Source organism: Hyaena hyaena, unplaced genomic scaffold (assembly GCF_003009895.1).
Source record: "Hyaena hyaena isolate Hyena2069 unplaced genomic scaffold, ASM300989v1 scaffold_65, whole genome shotgun sequence".
NCBI lineage: Eukaryota > Metazoa > Chordata > Mammalia > Carnivora > Hyaenidae > Hyaena > Hyaena hyaena.
The window spans coordinates 126,115-146,491 of record NW_024080697.1 but is presented as its reverse complement, the minus strand read 5'-3'; the positions used below and the strand labels follow the sequence as shown (position 1 = coordinate 146,491).

General features: G+C 41.9%; 1 long non-coding RNA gene across 1 annotated transcript in view; it reads left to right on the top strand.

The window, feature by feature from the left end:
* Positions 1 to 15,335: 15,335 nt before the first annotated feature.
* Positions 15,336 to 20,377, top strand: part of LOC120231990 — an 89,593-nt gene continuing 84,551 nt past the window's right edge. Inside the window, exon 1 of the long non-coding RNA XR_005528471.1 lies at positions 15,336 to 15,417. This is a non-coding gene — a long non-coding RNA (uncharacterized LOC120231990). The remainder of the gene's footprint in view (positions 15,418 to 20,377) is intronic.

The following is a 20,377-nucleotide window of genomic DNA, read 5'->3' as shown; positions in this document are numbered from 1 at the left end:
ACACAGAACCCAAAACAGGCTCCAGGCTCTGGGCTATCAGCACAGAGCTCTATGTGGGGCTTGAAGTCACAAATTGTGAGATCATGACCTGAGCCAAAGTTGGATGCTTAACTGACTGAGTCACCCAGGCGCCCCAAAATAAATAAATAAACTTTTAAAAAAAGTCTCAATTGAAAGCATTTTATGATTACCAAAGGCCCCCCAGTGTAGGATGCTGAGCCGTGTGGCACAATGGACAGAACACCAGTGTGGAAGTCAAATGCATCTGAGTCCAAATCGTTTGCTACTTACCACTTGTGTGACCTTAGGTGAATTATTTAAATTCTCTGCTATTTCTTTTGTTTACTGTAAAATGAGGACAACAGTTCCTCTAATAGGCCTGTTTTTTAAATAACATTTATTTTAAAAATACATACTAAGCAGTTATTATGTTCTAGACACTGTTCCAGGTTCTGGGGATACAGCAGGTGACCAGGACAGTCAGGGATCTCTATATTACATCTTACACACAAAAAATTGAGATTTTTACATACATGAAACCTCTCTCATGTTAAATATTGGCATCTAATTTAAAAATATTAAAAATACCATTAGCTAACACTGTGCCAAATACATCTATGAGCCAAATTCTGCCCTTGGGCTGATAGTTTATGACTCCTGATGTAGCCTTTTCACATGGTGAGTTTCTAGAATATTGACTACTTGGCTGAACCCTGGCACCCTCAGCCTATTCCCGTATGCTGCCCAGCACCAACCAAAGAAACATTTCTCAAAATTCAGGGAAACCATCCTATCAAGTAATTGAGCCAGGCAGTGGCCTGGATCCCTTCTCTATAAAATGCTACAGCCTTGCTCACCAACCCAATGAGGTCCCATTCGTTTTGCATGCTTGGGCTGAGCTGGTACATTCTCTACGATGGATTTGGAAGAGATTGTGCTTTGCATGCCTTTCAAGATCATCCATCTGTCCTCTTAGGGCCTCTGTGGGAGCCAGTTTAGGACACAGTCTTACATGTTGGACACTTTCATTTTCTTCTACCTGGTGATATCTATCATCTCAACTGTTTTGGCCAAACATGTAAGTATGCAGCACCGGTATAGGCAGCTCTTTCCTGAAACTCAACAATAGATTAATTTAATCTATTTTAATTCTCTAATGTATTCATGATCTCAGAAAAGAAAAAAAAAGTTTTAAATTTATCTTGTAGATCTTCAATTTACAATCAAACAACTTCACGTTGCTCATCTATCCATCTCCAGAGCACCTGAGTTTAAACTCTGGGAAGTGGGAGTCTAGAGAGAGGATTCAGGGAATTAGTGCCTTCATTGGCACTATCCCATCAACAGCAAGCTGTTGTTTGGGGTACTTCACCCCATTGGCTCATGGAATTCCCTAACACTAAGTTGAAACTCTCACAGACAAAAGCTACGTGGAACACAGCTGCCTTCCAAAAGTCTTTGCAAAGACAATGTGATGTGGTAGAAAAATGGTAGACTCAAGTTCAAGTTTCCTTCTGCTACTAATAAGTACAGGACCCTGTGAAGACTGTCATTCTGAGTTTTACTTTGATCATTTGTAAAACGGAAAGAGTAATAATTATCTCGTGGGTTGATTACAGTGGCTCTCAATCTGGTTGCTTATTAAAATTGCTTTTTTAAAATGTCACAGCATGTGCCACACCTCCAACAGATTAAGTCAAATCTCTGAAGATTTAACGCAGACACCAGGAGATTTTAAAAGCTTCACAACCCTTTCTAATATACAATGAGGATTGAAAATAACTGGACAGAATTTAATAATGTTACTTGTGTAAAGCAGGTAGGTATTCAGCAGTTCCTAGCTATTCCCCAATTTAAGTTTCAAACCAGCAATTGAGGTACTTTTGGTGTGTGTTCTAAGACTGCACCACTAGGTGTCAGTTTGACCATGCATGTCGGTTCTTAGGAGCTTCTTGTTATCTGTTGTCTGGATAACAACTAAGTACCATTACCAAAACTATTTATTGAGTGTCTGCCTTATGTCAATCACAGTGCTAATGACTCCTAAAACATGTGATTTCCAATCCTGTATCAAGTAGGCAAGGTAGTTGTCCTAATCATGAGGAAGCCAAGTGTCAGAATGATTCTATTACTTGTACAGGATACACAGTAAGTAGCAGAACTGAGATTCAAGCTTCATTAATCCATTTTCTCATTCAAAACCACTGAACACTTACTATACACAATGTACTTTATTTATCTGCCGTTGTTGATCCAAAGGTGAATAAAGCATAGTTTTCATCCTCTGGAAGTCCATTTTTACCCTTCATTCCTAAGTACATTTAGGAAGAAAAGATGGGCATCTTCTTTTACAGTTGTTATTAGCCTTGGGATAGCTATATCTTCTGAAGAACTCAAATGCTGTTTTCCTAAGAGGATGGAATGACCGTTAGGTAGAGTTTCCTGGGATGGCTATTCCACTGTACCCAGCCATTACAATAAAATTAAAAAAATTTGAGAGCCTGTTAGATACCTAAAAGGCTAGAGACCACATCTGGCCTGTTTTAACACTGTTGTATTTACTTAATTTATATCCTCACTGAAAAACTTTCAGCATAGAGTATGTATCTAATTTTTGATCAATGAATATTGCTGAATAAATAAATGAATGCCCAGTACTCTGCTAAACACTGCAAAAAGAGCCATAAGGGAAACGTTTAAAGAAGTCTGCATCTTATTCTGGTAAGCAAATCTGAATATTTCTTTCCAAAGGTGGTACCATATTCTAAGAAGCCCCAACTGATTCATTCCTGTGGCAGGAAAGTCTCAGATCTTGCAGAAGTTTCTAAATGTGTCAGGGACTACAGGACTGTTTTTACTGCTAGATTTGATCAGGGGATCCAGAGTCTGATGGCTGCTTTGGGTTTTGTTTCATGTCACAAGGATACCAGCTGTGCTCGTCTCTAACCAAGCCTTTTGACAATTAGGATCATAGGGATTACCAGGCTGGGTCAAACCCATAGGCCGTTCAGTAGTCTCTTACTTTGGAGAAGACGTTATTTAAGTAGTGAAATGTAGACCTGATTATGAATCAGAATCACTTAGGAGAGCTTCGCAAAAATAAAATACAGATCTCTGGGCCCTACTCCACCCTAGCGAAATGAAGTCCCAGGAACTAAGAGAAGAAACTGGGATTTTATTTTATTTTTTAAATTTATTTTTAGAGAGACAGAGAGAGTACAAGTGGGGAGGAGGGCAGAGAGGAAGAGAGAGAGAAAAGGAGAAAGAGAATCCCTAGTAGGCTCCACATGGTCAGTGCACAGAGCCCAACTCAGGGCTCAAACTCATGAAAACGTGAGAACACGACCTAAGCTGAAGTCGGACGCTTAAGTGACTAAGTCATCCAGGCGCCCCAGAACCTGGGATTCTGATACAGAATCAGGGTTGAAAAATGGCTGGTTCACTCATATATGTCTCTGCAATTCATATATTTTCTATATGATTATATTCCCTCCCTGGATAAGAATTTCATGCATTTATCACTTACAATGTGAAGTAATATTCCTTTTTATCAGCACTAAGCTTATCTCTATTGGAATTTTGTAAATGACATTGAAATCCTAGGATTTGGGGATTTCAGAGATGAGTCCATGTTCATCTTACCATGCTTTTTGTGGTACTGTAGATTTGGCTCAACTTTCCCCCTAAAGCATGCCTACTAGTCACATGACCATTCTTGCAATGTTTGTTTGTTTACAAGCAGCTCTGGCTTTATCAAGTGATCCATTCTGCATCAGCTAGACAACCTTTGCCCACTTTGTGCAATAGCAGAAAAATAATATGTTCCTGTGATAATTGTGACCTGGGATGGCTGCTGCTTAGGTCATTCAGGACAGGCAAGCACTTGTTGCAGATTTGTGTTAAAGTATTTTTAAAAATTTTTTAATTATTTTTTAATAGTTTATTGTCAAGTTGGTTTCTATATAACACCAAGTGCTCATCCCCACAAGTGCCCTCTTCCATACCCATCACCCCCCTTCCCCTCGCCCCCATCTGCCCTATGTTTGGACGTAGAGGAGGATTAGGAGGAACTGAATGGAGGACCATGGGGGAGAAGAAGGGGAAAAATAGTGGGGGAGAAGGAGGGAGGCAAACCATGAGAGACTCTTGAATGCTGAGAACAAACTGAGGACGTTAAAGTCTTGCTATGAGTCTAGTCTGCCTGCTAGTTTTGGAGAGACCGGGAAGGGGAATATACTTTCACTTAATTGTTCAAAGACTAACATATCCCTTCAGAATGGCAATCTGAATGGTTTGCGGAAAGAAACCAGAGAAGGGAATGGGGTGGGAGTATTTATAGGAAAGTGTACAAGGGGTTGAATAGAGAAGAGTATCAGGTTCACACACCTGCCTACTAAAAGGAGAAGGTCTGATTTAACTGCTTCCTTTAAAACAAAAATGCTGAGTGATTGCAGATGGAGAGCCACAATTGGGGTGGAGGACCATGAGGGAGTCTCCAACTGTTCCTTGATGAGTCCAAGTTTCTAAGTAGCTTTATGTACATGTAAAAAAAAAAAAGAGAGAGAGAGAGAGAGAGAGAAAGAGAGGAGAAAGTGGGCTTGGGAGAGATACTAAGAGGAAGAAGTGTTGTCCGATCATAGCCTGTATACCCCTCTAGGCAAGTTAGGCCTGGCCTGGATCTGTCTGCACAGAAAATTTATTAGAGCTTGGTTGGAAATTTCTAATACTCCAGAGATGAGATTTCTGGCTGGATTCCTTATGGACCTCAACAATGACCCTGTTCTCAGCTAAGGTTATTAGAAAATAGATCACTATTTTCAATAGGGATGAAACTGGGACTAGTCCACCCAAGGTGAAAATTCTGCGGCCTCTGATTCCAATACAGATGCTCCATGATGCTCTGGCTTCCATATGATCAACACCCAAAATAATAATAACTACTCCTGGCAATTCTTTTCATCTAGAGATTTCAAAGCATCTCACAAACACCTGCCCATCCCCTAGGTAGCTGATTAAGCCACATCTCTGACATTCATCTTTCACTTATGGTCCTCCCATAAATTGATGACTAAGCTGAAAATAGAGTGTGGGCCTCCTGACTCAAGGTCTCACCCTCAATACCTACTCCTCTTGGCTACCCAGTCTTGAGTAGTTTGTGGTACTCCTACAGGGCGTAGTTCTTTATAGGGGGCCTATGTATCAGATCTTCCTGCTTCTTTGCTGTCATTACCTCCTACTGACTGCATTTCTGGTTCCTTAGTCTCCTGGCAACTGGACTGTGCCTTGGTCACATCTGGGATGCAGGAACTGTTGAAGAATCTACAGGGATTCTTCATGTCTTAGCATCCTTTATCCCAGTTTGCACCTCCTTCCACAGACTCGGGGCCAACATAGTATTGTGTCCTAGGCTCATTTTTCCTCCTTCCCTATCTCTATTCTCACCTCCCTTCAGCAACAGGAAGTCACAGGCCCAGAGGAAGGAATGGGAGGGAAAAGTCTTTTTTTTTTTCTCTCTCAGATTGCCCTCTTGTTCCCATGGAGGGACTGAGGCCACGAATACTGGCCTCAATGGGAAGAGGAAGGGATTAGCAGGATGAGTTTTTGCTTCTATCACTCATCCTGAGGGAGTTAGCTGCTTCTTCCTTCCTTCCTTCCTTCCTTCCTTCCTTCCTTCCTTCCTTCCTTCCTTCCTTTTCTTCCTTTCTTTCTTTCTTTCTTCCTTGGAAGAGGGATGACTCAGTGCAGACCCTTAAAGGGAAATCCGTCTCAGAGTCTGAGGGCCACCATTGGCTCTGTATTTTAATATCCAGACCAGAATGGTTTCACTGACTCAGAGGAAATTGAACTCCCCCTGTCCCCAGTGTTGGCAACTCTGAACAGAACCTCCCCAAAGGAGTACGTCTGTCTGGGAGAGTCTAACAAAGACAGGCAGTGGGATTCCAAATTCAGAATACAGGGTGGGCCCTACACACTGGTGGAGGGCTTTTTTTAGTCACACTCCACTACTCTGCTTTTACCTACTAATTACTATAACCACTAGTGATCATTATATGATAATTAGCACATGCCTTTTTTATAACTCCCAGAGCACCACCCCAAAATAAATGATGGGTAGGGTGGCAAGACTGCTCCTAGAGACAACTCCTGACTCATTCATTCGCTAAATATTTAGTGAACTACTGTGGGCCAGGCCCTGTGCTGGGCAGCTATGAGCAGCGTGGATGTGGTTCTTGGTATCACAATGCCGACACACTACAGGAGGGACAGGCACTAAGTAAGTTTACGTGTGGGATGTGTGTATCCAATGTGGAAGTGTTGTGTGTATAAGAAGGGCACCCAACTCAATGGTGACTGGAAAGGGGATGTCAGAAGCTTCCCCTGTAGTTATAACTTAGGAGGTGAGACCTATAGGATGAGTAGAAGCTAATCATGGAATCCAACTTGGGGCAGACCTACACTGTTTGTTTAATTTCCCCAGAACATAACGTTAACACCAAGGCTGCCTCTTCATATTAACCCTACAAAGTATCTTCCAGGCTATGCCAAATACAGTGCCTCCAAGTCTGCTTCTTCTGTACAGTGGGACATTTCCTTGGAAAAGTGTGGAAGTGTGAAATTCTACACAAAAAGTGGAAGATGTTATTATTGTATCCCACTAAAGAGAGTGTTTCAGAGAGGAAAATGGCACCAGGGAAATAGGTGCAGACATCAGGTTCTTCTATTTCCACACCCAAGCCCAATCTCTGTGCTCTTGCAAGGGTCTGGTCTGTGACAGGAAATAAGTTTGTCTGTCTCTGCTTTAGCAACAACATCCTTCTTATCAGCTGCTGCACTGAGAAGACACCGATGTCCTCTTGCAGGAAACTAACAGGAAAAGAAAGAAAGCCTACCACTAAATACACTTCCTGAGAGCAAAATGAAATGGCTGCTGCTCTGGCTGCCTGTAGGAAAGGGCTGAATAAATAAATACAACCATCCCTATTGTGTAGTCAGACTTCCTGGGGGCAAGTCCTCATCTCCCCACCCCTTCTTTCCCTTCTAAAATTGGCCATCCTGCAGAGGAGCAGACAGGTTTTCTCCAGCTCCTGAAAGCTATTGAAACTTAAAAGTCTCCTCTTTTTCAAACACAGAGGAAATAAAGAGTTAGAAGGAGAGAAGACAAGAGTCAAAGGAAGAGGAACTTGATATTGCTACACACCTCTCTAACCTCACAGAACTTTTCTAGTAACTTCTGCTTTGAACCTTTCTGTGCATAAGTCTGGTAATGTCTGGGGACAAGTCAGGAGGAGAAGGGCCCCGGGCTAGTGCATCTCAGAAAATCCATGGGGCTGTTTAAATCACAGCTGCGCAGGTGACCTGATTTGGAGGCAGAAGTGTAAACTGTCATCATCTGTGAGTATTTACTGAGTCTAACGGTGTAGCATCATAGCAGAAACTGCTTGAGTAGGTGACTCTGCATCAAGAAACAGTTCTAGGGGCTCCTGGCTGGCTTAGTTGGTGGAGCACGCAACTCTCAATCTTGGGGTTCCAAGATCCAGCCCCATGTTGGGTGTGGAGATTACTTAATAAAATCTTAAAAAAAAAAAAAAAAAAGAAACAATTCCAGTCTAAAGGATCCTAAGGTATTTCCTGGTGAGGTGCTTTTTTCTTCCACATGGAACACAGACAGAAGGAAAGAACATGTACAGAAATGGGGCAAGGGAAGAGGGGACTGGGGGGAGAAAGAGAGATTGGGGACAGATACCTCTGGCCTGAAAAGATGAGATCAGATGAGCACTTGGACCTTTGTCTTTCTATAGTGTTTTTGGTGTAAAGATTATTTATACTTTAGAAGAACCCTCCTCATTTTTCTCATATAATCATGAGTGAACCCTGAGAAATGACTCAGAGCCAAAATAATGGAGTTTCCTTGATTATACTTCCTCATTTTCTCTGGCCATAGGCCACCCCTCCATATCCTCCTTCCTTATAAGGAACCAGCCTCAACCCAGTCACTCCAACTTCTTAGTAATCTTTGTTTCATGTTGCAAACTAGACTCTCTTAATCCCACTTTCACTTTTAAATATTTAAATTTATTTTTATATTTTAAAGCTTATTTATTTTTGAGAGAGAGAGAGAAGAGAGAGAGAGGGCTATAGAGAATCCCAAGCAGGCTCTGTGCCATCAGCCCAGAGGCCAGCATAGAGACCAATGCATAGCTTAAACTCACAAACTGTGAGATCGTGACCTGAGCTGGAATCAAGAGCTAGTCACTTAACCAACTGAGCCACCCAGGTGCCCCTTTCTTTATTTTTTTTTTTAATTAAAACAATTTTTTGGCAAAGGAAACAATCAATAAAACTAATAGGCAACCAACAGAATGGGAAAAGATAGTTGCAAAGGACATATCAGATAAAGGGTTAATATCCAAAATCTATAAGGAACTCACCAAACTCCACACCTGAAAAACAAACAATCCAGTGAAGAAATGGGCAGAAGATATGAACAGACACTTCTCCAAAGAGGATATCCAGATGGCCAACAGACACATGAAATGATGCTCAGCACCCCTCATCATCAGGGAAATGCAGATCAAAACCACACTGAGATACCACCTCACACTGATCAGAGTGGCTAAAATGAACAAATCAGGAGACTATAGGTGCTGGTAAGGATGTGGAGAAACGGGCACCCTCCTACACTGTTGGTGGGAATGTAAACTGGTTGCAGCCCCTCTGGAAAACAGTGTGGAGGTTCCTCAACAAATTAACAATAGAACTCCCCTATGACCCAGCAATAGCACTGCTAGGAATTTACCCAAGGGATACAGGAATGCTGATGCATAGGGGCACATGTCCCCCAATGTTCATAGCAGCACTCTCAACAATAGCCAAAACATGGAAAGAGCCTAAGTGTCCATCAACTGACTAATGGATCAAGAAGATGTGGTTTATCTCTACAATGGAATATTACATGGCAATGAGAAAGAATGAAATCTGGCCATGTGTAGCAACATGGATGGAACTTGAGGGTGTTATGCTGAGCGAAATAAGTCAGGCAGAGAAGGACAGATACCATATGTTTGCACATATAGGTGGATTAGGAGGAACTTAATGGAGGACCATGGGGGAGAAGAAGGGGAAAATAGTTGGGGAGAGGGAGGGAGGCAAACCATGAGAGACTCTTGAATGCTGAGAACAAACTGAGGGCTGATGGGGGTGGGGGAGAGAGGAAGGGGAGTGATGGGCATGGAGGAGGGCACTTGGGATGAGCACCGGGTGTTATATGGAAACCAACTTGACAATAAACTATTAAAATTTTATTTTAAAATTTATTCAAGTGATTGCTACACCCAATGTGGGGCTCAAACTCATGAGCTGGAGATGAAGAGCTGCATACTCTTCTGACTGAGACAGCCAGGTGCCATTCGTCCTCCCACTTTCTATTGCAAAATTGCTATTCTTTTAGTCTCTTGGTTCTTACTACTCCCAATCCAGGTATGGAAACTTCCTCTTGAGTGTCCTTACTCTATCCACAGAGCCTGTATGGGAATTACCCTTTCTCTTATCCTCAGTTAAGGACTGACTTAGCAGACTGACTACACGGTGACCAGCTATTTTTTGAAAGGAACAAAGGCCACACAACCAAGTGCCCGCTCATTCTGGGCACACTCCCCCCTCTCTGGAACTTCCATGGATCCAGGCTTTATACAGATTTCTGTATAAAGGAGGTGATGCCATAATTAGCCCACCTTGCTGGTTTTGAGCATATTTCTTAGCCTAGGGCAGGCAGGAAATGTGGCTGGAGTTTAGCTTTGTCGGTCATATTTTATTAACCCCAAATCTGCCATTATGGTTTGGCAAGTATACAGTACACAGAGATAAATGAGACAAAATATTTGAAAATAAGACCATCCTGGAAAGTTACCATAATCATAGCATATCCAGTAGTTTGGAGAGGAAAACAGATATCACATACTCATAAAAGTTAATAATAAAATGGCTACTGTACACATACCATGTATTCAGTACTGCCTGAGTTATGTAGATTATCTCATTTATTCCTCATAAAGGTTTTGCTCTAATAGCTAGAAGGGAGAGAAAAATCATTATATACTCAATAATAGCATTAATAATAACAGTTATTACATAAGCCAGTTATGTAATATATGTCAGGGCGTGAATTGAACATTTTCTCTTATTTAATCCTTTTTTTAAGTTTACTTATTTATTTTGAGAGAGAAAGAGAAAGCGCAGGAGGGACAAAAAGAGAGAGCGCAGAGCCCAATGTGGGGCCTAAACTCATGAACCCCAAGATCATGACCTGAGCCAAAAGGAGGAGTCAGATAGATGCTCAACTGACTGAACCACCTAGGTGCCTGTCTCTCATTTAATCTTTATTATTTATTTATTTTTGAGAGAGAGAGTGTGTGTGTGCACATTCAGGGGAGGGGCAGAGAGAGAGGGAGACACAGACTCTGAAGCAGGCTCTAGGCTCTGAGCTGTCAGTGCAGAGTCTGATGTGGCTGTGGAACCCATGAATCATGAGATCATGCCCTGAGCAGAAGCTGGAGGCTCAATCTGACTGAGCCACCCAGGAGGCCCTCTCATTTAATCTTTAAGTGAAACCTGCAAGGAGGTATTATTATTATTTCCTAAGAAATAATAATTCTTGGTGTCCATATTCTTGTGTAATCCTCTCTCCTTCAGTGTGGGAAGGACCTAATGTCTTGCTTCTTGGTAGTAGAATGTGACAAAAGTGATGGGTATCAGTTCTGTGATTAGATTACAAGTGACTGACTTCTGTCTGGCCAGCAGTCTCTCTCTTGCTGGCCTGCCCTCTTGCTTGATTGCTCTGATGATGTAAGCCGCCATATTTTGAGATGCTTTGTGGAGAGAACCTCATGGCAAGGCACTGAGGGAGGTTTCATTCACTAGCTCATGAGGATCTAAGACCTTAGACTAAAGCCTGTGAGCTACTGAGTTCTGTCAACAATGATGTGAATGAGCTGAGAGCAGACCCATCCCAACTGGGCCTTGAGATGACTGCAGCCTCGTGAGACCCAGAGCTAGTGGACTCAGCTAAGCTCCATCAGGATTTCTGACCCTCAGAAATGGAGATAATAAATATTGTTTTAAGTTACTAAGTTTGGGGGTAATTTATAACTTGGGATGGTAATACATCCCATTTTGTAGATGAAGAAACTGAAGCTTGGGGACATGAGTCAACTTTCCCAAAGTCACACAGCTAGTAAATGGCAGAGTCAGGATTTGAACACATTTAGATTCAAGAGTCTGAGTTCAAGTCTACTTTCTTATGTGATTGCAGTGATTGGAAAATTGGAGTTCTAGAAGGCATTCTACTCTGTGAAATCCTTGGAGTGCAGCCATGTTTCCAGGAAACTCTTTGTGTGTAAAACAGAGATGGACAAAAGTTTAAATGGTTCTTGGTGCTTTGAGCAGCCCACTCCCTGCTGCGGAAGAATGGCTGGTCCACCCATAGATCTAGTGATAGTAACCAGGGGCTCTATTCAACAGCATAAGGGCAGAGCTAAGAGCTGCAGCCCATCAATTTTACAAGCACTCAAGCTATCTTATCTATAAAATGCAAGGTGGGTAAAGGGATAGCACACATTTTTCTTGAGGATGAAAATACATGCATTACATAATGAGGCGATCTGGTGTGCTATTTAAAGATCATATGAGCCTCAGCATTAGAAAGCAAATGGTTCTACCTAAGAGAACACCATTTTTCATTTAAAAACATTTTTTTAGCTTCTTCCCATCCATGGAAGACAGCCTTGAACCTTGAAACCACAGTGCTTTGTTCCAGCAGGGAAAGCAGAGTGGCACTTCTCTGTGTTGGAATCTTCTCAGTTTGAGATGGTGAAAACATCTTCCAGACGGTTTCCCTTTCTTCATCCAGAGCTTTGTGCAAGTGGTCACCTTTATAAAATGACGATATATTTGTTGGCTGGCTGTGTGAATCTTGTCAGCTTTGCCCTGATGCCAGAGCAGCAGGCTCTGAGCTCAGGGAGGATTTCCAGGTGGCAGTAGAGCAAAGATCCCATAGGGTAAAGTTCTGGCATGGTTCTCCTTTCAATCAGCGACAGAGGCTACACTGTGTTGCTATAATTGAGCAACCTAGTATAAAGTCCATACCCAGGGAGATGGGGGTAGGACTCTAAGCTGGCTCAGAACTCTGTGGCCTCTTGACTCTGTCTAGCTTCCCTTACTCTCTTTGCTGGCCTTCCCCCAGCCTCCCACCCCCATCCCAACCCCTCCTCTCTAATCCCTTCATCCAGTCAGTCTCCGTCTTCAGGGATCCCTGACTCAGGGAACTACCACTTATCAGATATCTTGGCTTGCTTCCAACTGCTAGAAACAGGCAGCTCTGGCTCTTGTCTACTATCAGAATGATTTTCTTCTCCACCAGTTGTTTGTCTCCCTAATCCATTTGGAATTGTGTATAGAATCCAGAGTTAGGAGGGAATCCAAAAATAAACAAACAAAAAAGGAGCTCTTCCCTAGTGAGATTGCCCCCACCCCAGACTAAAATAGAAATGAAAGGAAACCTGGATTCTGCTCCCTTGAAAAGAGAGCAGAAAGTAGCATCAGCATTCACTGAAGCCCAAGGCAAACTATGCTGCTCCTTAGACATCAGGACATCACTGCAAGTCCTTCATTTTCTACTTAATCAGGATTTATAAAGGCTATTTTTTGCCTTTAATATACCTGCTATCCTGGTCTTGCTCAAGTGCCTCTGAACAGATAGCATCTGTACCACCTCCACAGCCAGCAACACAACACAAAGCTGCAGACGCCCCGACTCCAGTGCTCTTGCTTTCTAAGATGGGGTCTTAACAGCGGCGAAGACATAACACAGAAAAGAAAAGGGAGGCTGGATGAAGTAATTATGTGATAAGGTTCATGCAAAATAAAAATGTGGGGTACAAGCAATAAACTTCCTAGTACTGCATGGACTTTAAGAACACAATAAATAGCCTTCTGTTGGATCAAAGAATGTTCCTTAAAGATTTTTTCTTTTCTTACTGGGCTGAACATATTTATTTTACTTTTTTTTTTCTTAATTGATTTTCACAAGGAACAGGAGTGGTAAAAGTGTATATATGCATGTATGAGTGAAAACATTTATGAATACTTTGTTTTCATGGACTAGAATGAATAGCTGACCTTTGTGGCAGTATTCCTTGTTTTGTGATAGTAATTTCGTTGAGTTCCTGGACTTAGATGGCAAGTCCTCTTAGTGAGGCTGGCCTAATTCTATGTTCTCTATGGCACCAAATCACTATGGCTGTACAAGAGCCATTATTACCCCAAGTACCATAATAATGCCCGTGCCCTCCTCTGACGTTATTGTTTCCTATCTGCCAGGACATTAATTGCCTTCGAACTTGCTCTAAAATTGGTGGGTAGGGCACACAGCCAAGACTAGAGAGAAGAAAGCTGCTGGTAATATATTAAAAGGTTGTGTAAAGGATATACTGATACCTCCTTCTCATTGGGGAATCTTCATATTTGCATGTTACTTCATTTGTTATGGATGTTAGCTCAGGCTTGCCTTATGTCTTGGCTCCCATCTTATCATGGTCAATGTCTGATCTTTCCTTCAACTGAATGATTCAGACATCTCTGAAGTTATTTTGACTTTTCCACTTTCCTTTTACAGGCTTTTTATGAGTCATTGAATTGAAGGGGAGGTTATTTCCAAATTGGAAGGTGAGGATGAGGGAAGGGGGAGGAAAGTTCCAGAAAATAACTAGGAAAAGACACCTTATTGTTATAGTTAATGGAGGAATAATTTCCACTTAGTTTGGTAATATGTAGTTTATTCAAAGTTGACTAAAAATATAACCAAAAAAAGAGACAATTTTTTTTTTTACTAGATAACAAACAGTACAGTTTTAGACTATCTGTAGCTTGCTCTGCAAAGGACAGGGAGGTGAATAGAAGAGATATGGGACAAAGAGTTAGCAGGAAGAAGAAAGGGGTAAAGCACGCAATTTCTAAAGTCCAGATTCCCAGTCTCACAGGAAGTTCCCAACCGTAAGGTAATGCTTGTGAGGGATGTCTCCTTGACCTGCCCCAATCCATCTCTGGTTTGTTTCATGGTCCATGGGTTTGTGTATTATAGGTAGAGTTGTTAGAAAGGTATATTTAAATCTGACTTAGAAATATAAAGAGTAATCAGGCCAACATTTTGTTATTTAGGAGCAGGAAAAGTGGGTGGAAATGAAAAAGAAAAGCAAAATCTAAGGATGGATACATTTCTAGGAGCACAAGAGTTTTTATAGCAACACCAGATTTCTCAAAAATGCATAACTGTGCCTTGTACGCAAATGAATAAAAAAATGCAATCATTTATTCTCGTGCATTGTGCCAATGTGAGAAAAGAACTGCAATTCATTCAATGGTCCTAATTTAGACTGCTAGGAAAAGACAAGCTTTTCAAATATCTGACACACATCTAGTAGGGCTATTTATGAAGTGCCGAACATAAAAATCAAGGTGGGAGAAGGTGGAGGTGGGGTGGGTGGGGGGAATGTATTTCTCATTTCCAGAGCATCACAAGGGTAAATGTGGCTGGTTTCGTCCAAACTTGCTGATGGCTGCTTGGTCACTTGGCAGGGGCCAGCCAGGGGTGAGTCTGGAGAACTCTTAAAATGCCACTTGAGTTTATTAGCAACGTTATAATTGCAACCAAAGTGGGCTGATTTCTACTAAATAAATGGTTGTCCTTTGCACTTTAGCATGGAGACTTCTGGAAAGAACTTCAAGGAAATTGGGTGCGTTGAGACTTCAAGAAGAGGACATTTTTATCTGTATAAGTGCTTTTCTCCCAAAGAGTTGGAAAACACTCCTTAAACACACCTTTGATGTTGGTATTTTGTAAGTACTACCCTATAAACTATCAGTGATAAACTTCTAATAGGGAGGGAACTGGAGAAAGGATGAGTTTACAGAATGAACTCTACAACAAAGAGTTAACCCTTACCCGGTAACTCGGTGGCGAGCACGACTCCTTCCTTGCTTACTACTGCGCAACCAAACTGTGCCCAAGCTTGAACCAACCCTGGAGCTACATCCCTTACCAGTTGGCTTAACAGACATTTTCGGTAGCCTATCATAACTTCGAACTGCCCTACCATTGACCAATTACAACTAAAGCTTGGTCCAGGCGCTCTGGGTCCGGGCGGGGGCTAATACTGGGTCCAGGAAAAGGGGCGGTGAGGAAGCTATGACAGACGGGTAAGGAAAACCAATCAGAGTAGAGAACCGCCGCCCCACTATCCAATGGGGAGGTAGGAACTATGAAACGGGGTGGGACTGTTGTCATGGGGGAGGTGGTGGCGCTTGGTGGCTACTGGCGGCCGAGGTAGAGGCAGTGGCGCTGGAGTTGGTTGCGGGCAGCGGCAGGTGAGTGCCGGTAGCGGGGGTCTGAGGTCTGGGGGCCGTCGCGGGGCGGAAACTCCAGCTCGGAGCTCCGGAGGCGGAGGCCGGAGGAAGGGGGCCTGGACTGTGGGCCGGGTCGGGCCGGAGCCAGGGCGGCGGCGGCGGCTGCGGCTGCGGCGAGTTCGCTCTGTCTGGGCTGGTGGGAGAATGGCCCGGTTCCCGGCGGCGGAGTTCGCATTGGCAAGATAGGCTGGGGCCAGACTCAAGCGGTTCATGCCGGGAGGTCCCTTGGGACGTCCTGCTGCTTGAGCACTGACCAGCGGCCGGTGTGTGAGGGGTAAGTTCCCTGAGGAGACGGGAGGGGACGGGGTCCCAGAGAGGGGGGATGACCTGGGGTGACCGGCAGCGACCTGGTCCGAGGACCGGGTGACTCGGAATACACTCCCAGGACAGCTTGGGTGCGAAGGAAGAGAGCACAGGAACCCGGGAAACCCAGGAGCGGCCCAAGCGGAGAAAGCTGGGGGGCCGGGAAACTGGGAGTGGCCCGGGTCCGAGGGAGGAGAGAGACCGAGGACGGCGGGGGTCCGGGGTGACTGTGAGCGGCTTGGGTCTGAGCGAGGGGGCGTCGAGGAAAGGCAGAGGGGGTGGTGGTGGGGACTCTCCTGAGAAAGGCGGTGTCCGAGGGTGGAGGACTCCGGGGGAGTCTAGGAGAAGCGGGTCTTAGGAGGGTGGGACCTGTGGAAACCTTGAACAGCTGGGGAGGAACGGGAGCTCCCTCCCCCCACCGCTGGTCAGGGATGGGAGACCCAAGACTGGACTGGGAGCTCCTGGGTCTGAGAATCCACCGGGGACCAAGGGTCCTCAAGGAGTAGTTCGGATTTGAGACTGGGGTGAGGTGGTCTTCCGGGGAGTGGAAGTTCTCTCAGTTGGAGAGGAGTCAAGCAAAATGACACGGGGTGGGCGGGGAGAAATAATTTCCTTGTAGGAAGCGCGAAGTACATAGGGCGTAGATAGGACGCAGTAGGAGGGTGCGAGAAAGTTGCTCTGAAAGAGAATGGTGGTCTTGTGGAAACTGGCCATAACGGCAGATATGAGAAATTAACGGTGTGGTCATAGTAGATTCTAAGGACTTAAGACGTAGAAGAAACTTCGGCTTCATAATACTAAGATGGAAGAGAAGAGCATCCTAAAAGCAGGGTTAAGTGACTTGCATTCTAGTGGTTTAGAAAAAAAGTTTTGTTTTATGATGACACCAATAATATTAGAAAATGAGGACATTGACAGGATGGGGAATTTGAAAGGAAGAAGGGGAGGTGAGGAGTAGCTGAAACTAAGGGAATAGGACTGGGGACTTGATCGGAAAGAGTGGAGTCATGAAAGGATAGATATACCCTGGGCAATTTTAAATAAATTCCACCACTTAGCTTGGACAATTTAATCTCTCTCTCTGTGCAAGTTTCCTAATCTGTACAATAGTGATAATAATAGTCTCTATTTCATAGGTTTGTTTTTTCACATAAGTTAATATTTGTATAACTTTTAGAATAGTGGCTGGCACCGAGTAAGCAGTGGGTACTTACTGACTGGATTGTTAAATAGAGGTTAAAGACCAGAATTTTTTTAATGCTGTGATTGTCGAACTTTAGGCTTGCGCCAGAATCACCTGGAGGGCTTGGTAAAATACAGACTGCTGGCCAGTTTCTGATTCTGATTCAGTACATCTGGGGTGGGTCCTGAGCATTTGCATTTATCTCAGGTGATGCTTATGTTGGTCAGAGGATTCCCACTTTAAAAACCACTTGCTTCAGTGAAAACAGTAATAATGTTTAAACTATCTGTCTACGAGACAAGTAGAGGCAGATTGGAGAAATGATCCAAATATAAGGGATATCCTCTATTAAGCCGTATCTTTCTCAAATTGTGGATCATGGTTTATTAACAATTTATAAAGTCAGTTTAGTGGGTTACCACCAGCATTGAAAATAAAATGAAATAGAACAGAATTGACTATTATTGCATTTGGTGAAGAAAAATATTGTTTTGGGAATTTTTTCTCTTGTGTGTACTAGGTCACAATGTAAAATCTATTACTTATAGTTGAAAGAGTTTGAAAAACCGTTTTTGAGCCATGCAGTGCAGCAAAAGTAGCCCTTCAGTAGGGATTTCTAGGGACTGAATTTATTAGTTATTTTTCTTTTCCTTGTAATCCTGTCTCAGGTTGTTGTATATTTTGTTAAATTTCTTTAGCTTCTGATTTGGTTTCTCCTGTGTTTGCCTGATCATATATTGCGTCGTGCCTCTTTTTAGATATTGAGATTCTTTGGCATGAGGACTTAAGGAAATTTGAGTCAGAGAAATGAAATTGAGTGGTGTTTCACTTGTGCCCTCTTGTTTACCCTTTCTTTTTATACCACCGTATGGTAAAGCATTGTCTGTAAAAAACCTAAGTATACACAGACATATTGGCAGTAAACAACTAACACTGAAATGGACTGGTTTGAGAACAGTTCATGTATAGAAAACAAGTAAAAGCCAAATAAGACACATTTCAAAGAAGAAAAGCAAAGTAGTGTTTCTTAAGAGGGTGAAAGTAATTTCAGGCTTCTTATGGCCTTACACTATTAAAACATATAAACTAAAACATATAAAAGCATTTTTAAAGTTTATTTTGAGAGAGAGGGAGTGAGAGCGCGTGAGCAAGAGTGCACCCGTGAACATGGGAGGGGGAGAGAGAGAATCCCAAGCAGATTCCCTGCTGTCAGTGTGGAGCCCTATGGGACCTTGGAATTGATCATGACCTGAGCTAAACCAACTGAGCCATTCAGGAGCCCCCTAATATGAAAGCATTTTTAAGGGAATCAGATATACTTGTGTATTTTAGATTTCTAGGTTTTTGAAGAGAGAAGAAAGTGATAATCTACAGTAAAATGCACCTGGGATAGAGGCTTAACTACAAAGCAAATAGTTTATTAAGCAGGAGCTTTTGTTTTGATGATTTTCACCCTTGAGAATCAACGGGATGTGGCATATGTAAATTTAACTTGTTTGAGGGACCTAAATGCAATCTCCAATACCTTTTTAAAGCTATATTAAGAATATGTGTATTCTTGGTTTGCTTTTTCTTCTGTAAAAACCTAGATGGTTTATATTTAGGAAGAGATGATTTAAATGATTTTTAGTGGATACAGGAGAGAGAAAGCAGTATGGAAAACTGAGAGATTCTTGCAGCGCTCTTTAAAATTTTTTGGGAATTTATGTAGCCCTTTCATTAACGTTTGATGAAATTGTGAAGAAACTTCTTGGTGTAGCTTTGCAGTTGGATCTTTACATAATTTTTTCTCTCTCAAAAATGATCTCAGATTTTTATATTTCATTAAAATTTCTATTTTTCTTTAGAAGACTACAAAACATATAATCATTATACATTTGAATTGAAAATAATAAGCAATCTTTTCACAAAAGAAATTTACTGACTTTTGTAACAAAGGTTCCAAGGATGAAAGCTTTTGAATTCCTTGCATTGCATTAAATGGAGTATCCCTACCATCAAAATGGTTGTTCTTTAAGTCATTGTGCAGTTGGTGGGCACATTTGTATAGATCATTCAATCGTTACTAATTGATGGAGGAATGTAAAATCTTAATAATTGAGGATGGGAAAAATATAAAAGCTCACTCTTCATAATTGTGAACATTGACCGGTTTGATTGCTTGCTTTTTAATAAATGGACTTTATTCAGTTGACTTCTTATTCATCCATAATCTAATCACACTTACCTATGAATAGCTCTGATTGCTCAATTCATTTTATAGTGAGATTTATTAATCTGTAGATGAATAAATGGTGGTTTTTAAATCCCAAAGAAACTGTGTGTTCCTGACTACAATTTAGTGAGACTTAATTTCACATATCAAAGAAAATTCAAGTAAATGATTTAGAAAAGAAGTTCAATTAACACTAGTTAATTAAGTTTATTTTCTATTTCAGTAGCATTTAATCCTCTTTTAGAAATAGCTTCTGATCTGCTCTTTGTTTCTAGCCTTTAACTACCCATACAATAAACCCAAATGGGAATGTTGGTGCCTGAAAATTTAGTAGTGTAAAGGTGCAGAAACTTATGTCTGGTTTTCAGTTTGCTGAGAGAAGTACTTTTATCAGAAAAGACCCGTTGGGAAAAGATCCCTTTTTATCGCAAAAAAAACAAAAAACAAAAAACAAAAAAACCCTTAAAGGGATCCCTTTAAGATCCCTTTAAAAAAAAAAGTTGTTTATTTTTTTAAAAGGTTATTATTTTTTTGAGAGAGAGAGTCCGTGGGGGAGGGGCAGAGAGAGCGAGGAAGACAAATCCCAAGCAGTCTCTACACTGTCAGTGCAGAGTCCGACGTGGGGCTCTAATAAACTGTGAGATGATGACCTGAGCTGAAACCAAGAGTCCGACACTTAACCCACTGAGCCACCCAGGCTTGTTTATTTAGTAGAGTACTTGAAAACCTGCATTTTATTTTGAGCTTGCCAAAACATATCTCTTATGTTTGAAAGATTGTGATTTCCACAGAATGGCTCTTGAATTCTCAGTTTCTGAACTCTGATACATGTTTCCTTGATAGGGCTAGGGAGAAAGGAAACAATTGTACTCCTTAAATATTAAAAAATAAATTTGCTATCTAATTTTTTTTATCTTGACAAATTCTTTATTTGCCAAGAAAATTTGTTTCAGTAATACAACCTATTGGAATTTTCATTATTAAAGTGAGAAATACTATATAAAGCTTTAGGAGGTTTGTTCAGATCTGAGACACTGGTTCTGATAAATAGGATGTCCTTATAATACTGCTTGTATATTTTTGAGAATATAAAATACAGACTTGGAAATCTTGGCGCAAAAGGAGGATTGAAACTCAGGGAGAATGAGGAGAACACTGATAAGTGTTTGAGGAGGAGTCTGGAGGCTCTGTAGGAAGTATGTCTAGAGTAGTGAGCCCCT